Consider the following 8858-nt stretch of genomic DNA (forward strand, 5'->3'; position numbering starts at 1 on the left):
TAAAATTGAAATTTAGTAGAATCTTCTGAATCATAAGATAAATACCAACCTTTATTTTTTATATTTTTGGTGTTAAGAATTTTTAAATATTTACTTTAATTCTTTGAAAAGCAGTTATTTGTTCACATATGTGTGTGAAGGTTTAGTATACATATCAATACAACAATGAATGACAAATGTCTTATCCTCGGTTTGCTTAAAATGATTAATAAAGTACCTGTGTAATATTTCTCAGTTAGCTAAAATACTAATTATATAGTTCTGTACCTGAAACCTTATGAATACGTACTAGTAAAGAGCATTAAAAATACCACATGTGGAGAAAAAAGACATTCAGTTATATTAAATAGCAGGTATAAATACCATTCTCATGACTATCTCATATATGTAGTTTCATTTCTGTGTTTGTACTTAAAAAATATAAAATGCAAACTCAGTGTTATAACAACTTTGTCAATTAGCTAATTTTACAATGTGTAATTCCATCACAAACTTTCCAAGTACTATAAACACTAGTTATTTTTGATGCCCTTTCTATGTTTTCTGCAACATAGAAATAAATAGCAGGGTATTCAACTCCATCATTCATTGGTACTCCTGTTTATTATAGAGAGAAAAAAGGAACTCTAGAAAATCCCATTTATTTTATGTAGCATGTTTATGATACAGAGCATATCAAGATTTCTATTAAAATAGAAACTAACATTGAATGTTTGCTTGCAGTGCTGACAGTATGCTCACAACTGTTGGTTCCAGAAAACACTGTTAGGAATTTTAATGATTTGAATTGTAAGAAACGCATTAGCATTAACTAAAGGTGATGAAAAAAATCTCTGGTTCTAGTTTTTAGACTCTCCCACCGCCCCCCCTTTTTTTCACTATTTCCTTTCCTTACATTGGATTTTGTCATATGTATAGGTATAGCCATATGGGGAAATGTTAGATTGACTGCATAGCAGTAACATAATATTAAGTGAATGGATCTAAGAGTCAAGATTTCACCAAATGAAATATTTTTAACTTCTAGTTTTTACTAAGAAAAATAAAACTAGATGGAAACTATTGTATCGATATTACTATTTAAAATTCTAATTATTTAGAATTGTAAGATGAAAAAGACTCTTAAAAATTGTATTGTGCTCTCCTGTCATGCAAGATGGTGGTAAAATAAAGCTGGAAACCCAGACATTAAGGAGGAAAAAGCAAAGGAAGGGTGATGTCAGTGGCAAGGTTAAGAAGGAAAACCACAGGGCAAAAATGCCCAAGAAAGGGAAACCCACTACAGCTGAAATTCTGTCTTAGTCAGAGGGATCTGCCGGCATTCCCCATCCAAGGAAAGCCATGTGCAAGAGGAAAAGTTCGGCAGTTAAATCCAACATTGAGAGGCAAAAGGAGATGGTTCTTGCTACTGTCACAAGCCAGTTGCTGGTAAGAAGAATGGTGGCACCCAAGTGTTCAAACTTGGCAATATATCTAGTTATTATCCTACTGAAGAGGTGACTGAAAAGCTGTTGAGCCACTGAAAAAAGCCCTTTTGTTACCATGTGAGAAAACTTAGAGATAGTGTCATTTACAGATCAACTCTACTGGTCACCGCAGAGGCAAAAATGTGGCTTTCCTGAAGCAGCTTGCTACTTGTAATTGAATCTCTGGTTAGTTTCTCTATGCTGAACACAAAAGAAATTTGTCATTGCCCCCTCCACCAAAATTGAAATGAAAATACCCAAACATTGCATTGATGCCTACTTCAAGAAGGAGCTACATAAGCCCAGTCACCAAGATGAGATTCTTGACACAGAGAAAAAATTACCAGGTTACAGAGCAGTGCAATATTCATCGGAAAGCTCTGGACTCTCAAAGTATGCCAACAATCATAGCTGTTCCCAGCTCCATGATTATCTGCGTTCAGTGTTCTCTCTTACAAATGAAGATTATCCTCACAAATTGGTGCCCTAAATTTCTAACACAGAACACTAATTAAAATAACTGAAACATTAAAAATATAGTATTGCTTTAAACGTCATTCATACCAGCATAAGTTTTCAGTTCAATTAATTAATATTAATTGATTAATTAATATTTTGAGGTATTGGTACATAGAGAAAATATACATTTGATCAAAAATAAAATTTTTATGATAGCCAATTTTTCAAAATCTTTCCTTTTAAAATTAGACATTTTTGTCATTGAAAAGTTTGATTCTATATGCAAATTGTAATTAACAGGTAATAAAAAGTGAAGTAACTATTCAATACAAATAATAACTTAGTATTATTTTTCCCCAGAAATAAAAGTAAGGTTTTTAAAAAATATAATACTACCTCATTAAAGTCATAATGCTATTGATATACATGAAGTTTTCAATGAAACTGGATTTTATTTTTTACTTATCATATATCAGATGATGTGAATGTAATGGTTCACAATTCTAAAGTACAATGATTCTATTTATAGAAATAAGAACAGACACTAGTAGATAAAATATATATGTTCCATATATAAGAAGATTTATTATTAAATAAATAGTAATAAATATTAAATTTTTCTTATTTAGGGGAAAAAATCTAGATTCCATAGAACATAGATACAATGCTTGAAAAAAAGAGTAATGCCCAGCTAATGGAGGACTCTGAGGGAAAGGGGCCTGCCTAATATTTAGGAAATTATTGTAGCTAGAATAGGGTTAGTTTATCAGTGTTGCAGTTTGGAAAATTAGCAACCATGTATAAAACTTACAGGAAAATTGATAACCAACTATCCTACCATCAGAAAAGTGACTCATTTCTCGAAGACGTCCATTGAGATATTTTGCAGCACTTAGGGTTCATCAAAGTGTAGCGTTTGTAATATGGGAAAATAGCCTTCAATAATAACCTTTCCTTTAATATGGTGGCAATTGCCAAGGGCCTAATATAATTTGGCAAAAAGTGCCTTGTGTACTTAAATCAAGGGCTGATTTAATCTTATTACAAAAACTATAATGGTTTTATTGAACTTCTATCTAGTCTCTATTTGTCTAGTCGGGTAGATAGAAATTCACTTCCTCTTTTTGTTCTTTTAACTTAAGATGCTTTGGAAAAGGAAATGAAATGTATCAAGGTAATGTAGTTGATTCTAACAACAAGAAAACTTTGAAGTTAAAGTAGTTTAGTTGGGGAATGTCAATGAGGCTTCCATGGAGTGCTTAGATGCTTCGTACCAGTTATAATGGGCTCCCTTCTCACGAAAGATAGGAAAATAGTATTTGTTTCACATTATCTTTAACATCTCCAGTAAGCTATCCTTCGTACACAGTTGCATAATTCATCTAGCACCACTGTCTCATGTATGGGTGGTTGTATACACCTATCTGAGAGATTGACAAGCTAAAAAAAATAACTCTGATGAACATTTATACTCTCAGATGAAAAAGAAAGCATTAAAGTTTATGTATGATGCACACATAACTGAAAAATTTTGGAGATATAGTGAAAAGTGAATTGTAGACATTGAATCCCAAGGGAGGGTAAGTTTTGAGATTCTCCAAGAAGCTATTCCTTAGTTATCTCTTTGTGCAATAAGAGGGGCTTGAAGAATGATTGATTATAATAGGAAAGATCGTGGTGAGCTTAGATGTCTTTGCACACAATCTTTCAATCCCCAGAGTTGTCTCACTAACCTCTCAACTTCAGTCACAAAACTGGCTTGGTCTCTGGAATAAATCTGGTTCATAGGTGGAAAAAAATATGATGTCTCAGCATCAAACAAATCTTATTTTTGTTTGGAATATGCAGTTCCTCTAACTAGGCTTAAGACTATTTGAAATTAAGTTCATGTCTTACATTCCATCTTAGGAACTTGACACACACAATGTACCCTTGTACATTGCACAGGGGTACCCAGTGCCATGGTCCCTCTGTGACAGAGATCTTTCTCTCCCTGGTGCAATTTTCTTAGTGTTTAGAGACATGTTTTTGAATCTTAGTGCTTGTGACTGGATTCCTGCTACTCATTCTTAGATCTACTCATCCTGACAGGGTTCTTGCTTGGAATTCTGCCTGTTTTATGAGAAATTCATTGGCTTTTATCACTGAATAACTCAGACACGATTAACCACCTAAAATTTATTTATTGAACACTCAATATGATTCAGTAACTGTGCTGAATGTAGAGATACAGTAGTAAATAAAAACAATATTTTACCTATCTCCCCAGGATTTACAAGCTAGTGGGGAAGCTCGCATTAGACATGAGCTCAGAATGATGATTTATGTTGCAAACGGCCATGACAAAGAGCTATGGAAGTGTATGTCCAGGTATCTAACCTGGTCTGGATGATCAAGGAATGGCTTCTCATGAAAGGATGTTTGAATAGTGACCAGAAAAGAATTAGCAAAGTGAACATGGGCAGAAGAATATTTAAGCAGAAGGAAACATGTATATAAAGACCTAGCAGCATAAAAGGATGGTAGATTAGAGAAAATAAAAATCATGATGTCTGAACTGTAAATGGGATTATACCTGACTTTTTTCTGACTTCCCAGGACTTGCTGTGATTACCTGCCCTGCCTTATTTTGAGTTATGTCCACTCCACTATTTTTTACTACATTGATGTCTGAGGCCATGGTCTGAATATAAGGTGACTTTGAGGCTAATCAGCAGAGAAACAGGAGTCAAAAGCAAGGTGTGATACCTGAAACTAGCACAACCTTGTTAATCAACTATACTCCAATATAAAATAAAAATAAAAAATCAGAGTGTGATAAAAGTAAGATGGATTAGATCAATGAATAGGATGTGCTATAGGATGCATTCTATGGAAGATTTAGCAGTGGACCTTCACTGTGAGGAATAGAGTGGGGAATGATGAGGGTTGAAGAGAACTTACCAATAGTGATGTTAAGCAAGAGAGAAATTAACAGACAGAAATAACTATTTCCAGTCACATCTTCGTTTGGAATAGAATGTTCACATTTAAGGTTAATATTTGTTTCTAAATTTATTCTTAATGTATCTCTTTTAAAAAGTTAAGAATATTATTAAGATGTTGGGCTCAATTGCATAATATTGTTTGGACATTTTTGATTGTGATATTTAGATTAATATTTATGTTGTACACATTATGAGTGACAACAATTTGACTCAATTTTTACTAATCTTCCTTATTCAGAATTAGGCACAAAACAGCCCTTACCGTCACTCCATGCTTATGCACTTAAGTTCTCCAAATCATCAGAGAAATTGGTGTGGGAGACAAGTGTGGAATAGCTGTTTCAAGTCCTCTCCAGGATGACCAGGGTGGGACAGAAGATGCTGCCTGGGGCAGATGGCAGCTGCAGAGCGATGGTGTGATTCAAATTGCTAACCTGGACAGAAAGACTTGGTGTAGGTTGGAAGAGGAGTCAGATTAAGAAAGGGAAGTAAGTTTGTCTCTCCCCAAAGCCCAGCTCTCATCTTGAAGCTTTCATAGCAATTTAATGTGTGTGATCTTTTTAGCCAGGCACAGACCTATCCCATATTTAAATAGACCCAAATTAAGTCTTTTGCTAATCAAAAGACAGAAGAGTAAGCTGAAGTATCAAATTCAGAAATATTGGAGAATTCCCCAAAGCATTTTCACAAACCTGAATCGATCTGGGTCTGCTTGATTTCACCTTAAGGCTATTTTATAAAAAGGTTTCATATCTGAGAGAAACACAGACACAACTTCAAACACCTTGAAGGGGTAGCAAGGATAGGTATTAGGCAACCTCTAAAATGACCCCCACTGATCCGTGCCTCCTGCTATGCATGCATTTTTGTTATAAATTCCCTCTGAGTGTGGGTAGATCTAGCAACTCACTTCTAACAAAAAGAATACTGCAAAAATGTTGGGATATTTCTTATAAGACTAAGCATGCAATTAACAAGAAATTGCACCACTAGGCATGCATCCCAGAGAAATAAGAACTTATTATCACACAAAAACATGTACACAAACGTTTGTAGCAGCTTTATTCATAATAGTAAAAATCAGACATTAGCCTACATGTCCTTCAAAAGGTTGATAATTAAACAGTGTTACACACCTTCCCTGGAATACAAGTCAGCAAGAAACAGGAACAAACTATTGATACATACTGCTTGATGAATCTCCAGAGAATTTTATTGAGTGAAAAAAGTCAGTCCCAAAAGGCTGCATACTGAATCTTCCATTTATATAATAATTTTGAAATGACACAATTACAGAAATGGAGAACAGATTAGTGGGTGCCAGGAGCTAGGGGCAGAGTAGAATGGGGAGAAAGAAGTGGGTATGATTATAAAAGAGCAAAATGAGAAATAATTGTGTGGATGAAACTGTTCAGTATCTTGCTATGGTGGTGGTTACACAAACGTACACATGTCATAAAATTGTCTGGAATTAACTACATATGCAACAAAATACAAGTGAAACTGGAGAAATCTGAGTAAGATTTATGGATTATGTCAATGTCAATATCCAGGATGTGATATTTTACTGTAGTTTTGCAAGATGTTACCACTGGGGGAAACTGGACAAAGGGCCCATGGGATCTTTCCATGTAATTTCTTACAACTGCACGTGACTACAATTATCTCAATAAAAAAATTCCATAAAAAACTAATGGAATGTCACCTATGAAATTAGCTTACAAAAAGACCTGATCTGTCTGTTTCTTGCTGTCTCCCTCTGTCCCTTTCTCTTAGCCCTTGCTCTGAGGGACACCAGCTGCTGCTATGTTGTGAGTAGCCCTCTAGAAACTTCCATACATCAAAAATTGATGTCTCCAGCCAACAGCCAGCAAGAACCTAAGTCCCATGAATGGCTACGTGAGTCACCTGAGAAATGGATCTTCAGAGGTCTGCCCACAGCCACCTGAGTGAGCTAGACAGCAGATGTCAAGTCTTGGGGTGACTGAAGCACATGCCCATGCTTCAGTGCAGCCTTGTGAGAGACACTGAGCAGAGGCACCCAGATAAGCCAAGCAGGATTTGTGACCATAGAAACTGTAAGATAATAAACATCTACTGTTACATTATTTACAATAGCCAAGATATGGAAGCAACCTAAGTGTCCATCAACAGATGCATGGATAAAGAAGATGTGATATATATATATATACAACAGAATACTACTCAGCCATAAAAAAAGAATGAAACTTTGCCATTTGCAGCAACATGGATGGACTTGTAGGGCAATATGCTAAGTGAAATAAGTTAGAGAGAAAAAGGAAAATACTGTATGATCTCACTTACGTGTAGAATCTAAAAAACGCAACAAACTAATGGATATAACAAAAAAGAAGCAGACTCACAGATATTGAGAACAAACTTGTGGTACCAGTGAGGAAAGGGAAGGGGAGAGGGGCAGTATGGGGTAGCAGATTAAAAGGTATAAAATAAGCTACAAGGATATACTGTACAACATACAATATAGTCAGTATTTTATAATAACTATAAATGGAGTATAACCTTTAAAAATTGTGCATCACTATATTGCACACCTATTAACATATAATATTTTACAGCAACTATACTTCAATTAAAAAAAGAGTGAAAGAGAAAAAAGCTAAACATCTGCTGTTTTAAGCTGCTGTGTTTTGAGGTAATTTGTTAGGCAGCAGTAGATAACTAAGGGAAGAATCATACACCTGACAGTGATAGATCCTAAAAAGTCTCTTCATTTAGTTCCTCACAATGTCTCACAGGATGGCAATGCCCCCATTCTCCCTCCACCTTTCATCCCTCTTACAAAAAAAATAAACAAACAAACAAGCTTTAGACCCATGAGATATTTGTCCACTTCAGCCTTACTCCAGCCTGCTCTTAACTTACAAGGCTAACGGGTGGGAATCCCTTGTTCTCTGGCTTTTGTTGGGTTGGGCCAATGAGAAGGCATCTCAGGTGACCAGTGGGCAGGAGGGGAGTGAGGTTATTTTTGTCTTTCCTGGCTCCCTCCCTGTAAGGTCACCTTGAATAAACACTAAGGCTGATCCATTGACAGAAGTTTCTCTCCTTCTTCAAGCAGCCTGAGGTCCTGGACTCTGAACTCTACTTCTTCCCCTCAGGTCCAGGGGCAAACAGCATCCCTGAGGCTGTTAGCACTGCATTCTTGTATCGATTCCTTGTGGTTTCCCTACACTCCAACCACACCTCTGCACATAGTCCTTGGCAAATTATCCCACTTTGATGATGTCATGTGCTTCTTGATGAGACTCAGTGGTTTTTCCATCTTACTCCCCTTTCTCTTCCCTCACACTCTTTTTATATCTTTGGGCCCTTTCCTTCAAGATAAATTTTTTCCCTTTCTCTTTTTTCCCTGGATTTACCTTGTCTTTCTAATGTTAATCAATTTAACCTTTCCAATTTTCTTTCAGGACTCAGAACTAGGCACCACAAAGATTATTATTAGAAGGCAGAAATTGGCAAGCAGTTGCAAAGATGTTAATTATTTTTATTTAGGACCACCTTTTACAGTTGTGCAGCTTTTGTGTGGCAGAAAATTCTCCAGGCAGAGGGAGCAAAGGAGGTTTGAAATCCATACTAGACCATGCTCCACCTGCCAGATCTTGGAGCAGGACAGCACCTGACTCAGGAAAGTGGCACATGTATTTTCTTCTAAAGGCACCTTCTGCTGGCCTAGTTGTGCTCCCAGAGGGGTCTCTCTGCTGCCTAGTGAAGACCCTCTTTCTAAATAACACCAAGGACATTCTATGCTCTCTGACGCTCTGTTTTGTCTCTGTCACATTAAGATTATCATTTAAAATATCCTGAAAATATGAAAGAAGAGTTTGTGAATCAGGGTGTGTGATTTTTAGTAACAGGAAGCTAAAAAGGACATTTGTACTCTGTTTAGGTAAAAATAACCAGCGTGTTT

General features: G+C 36.0%; 1 pseudogene; it reads left to right on the top strand.

Moving 5' to 3' along the window:
- Positions 1-1149: 1149 nt before the first annotated feature.
- On the top strand, positions 1150-1956 carry LOC117200810 (60S ribosomal protein L6-like; annotated as a pseudogene).
- Positions 1957-8858: the final 6902 nt, after the last annotated feature.

The sequence above is a fragment of the Orcinus orca genome, chromosome 7 (genome assembly GCF_937001465.1).
Source record: "Orcinus orca chromosome 7, mOrcOrc1.1, whole genome shotgun sequence".
NCBI lineage: Eukaryota > Metazoa > Chordata > Mammalia > Artiodactyla > Delphinidae > Orcinus > Orcinus orca.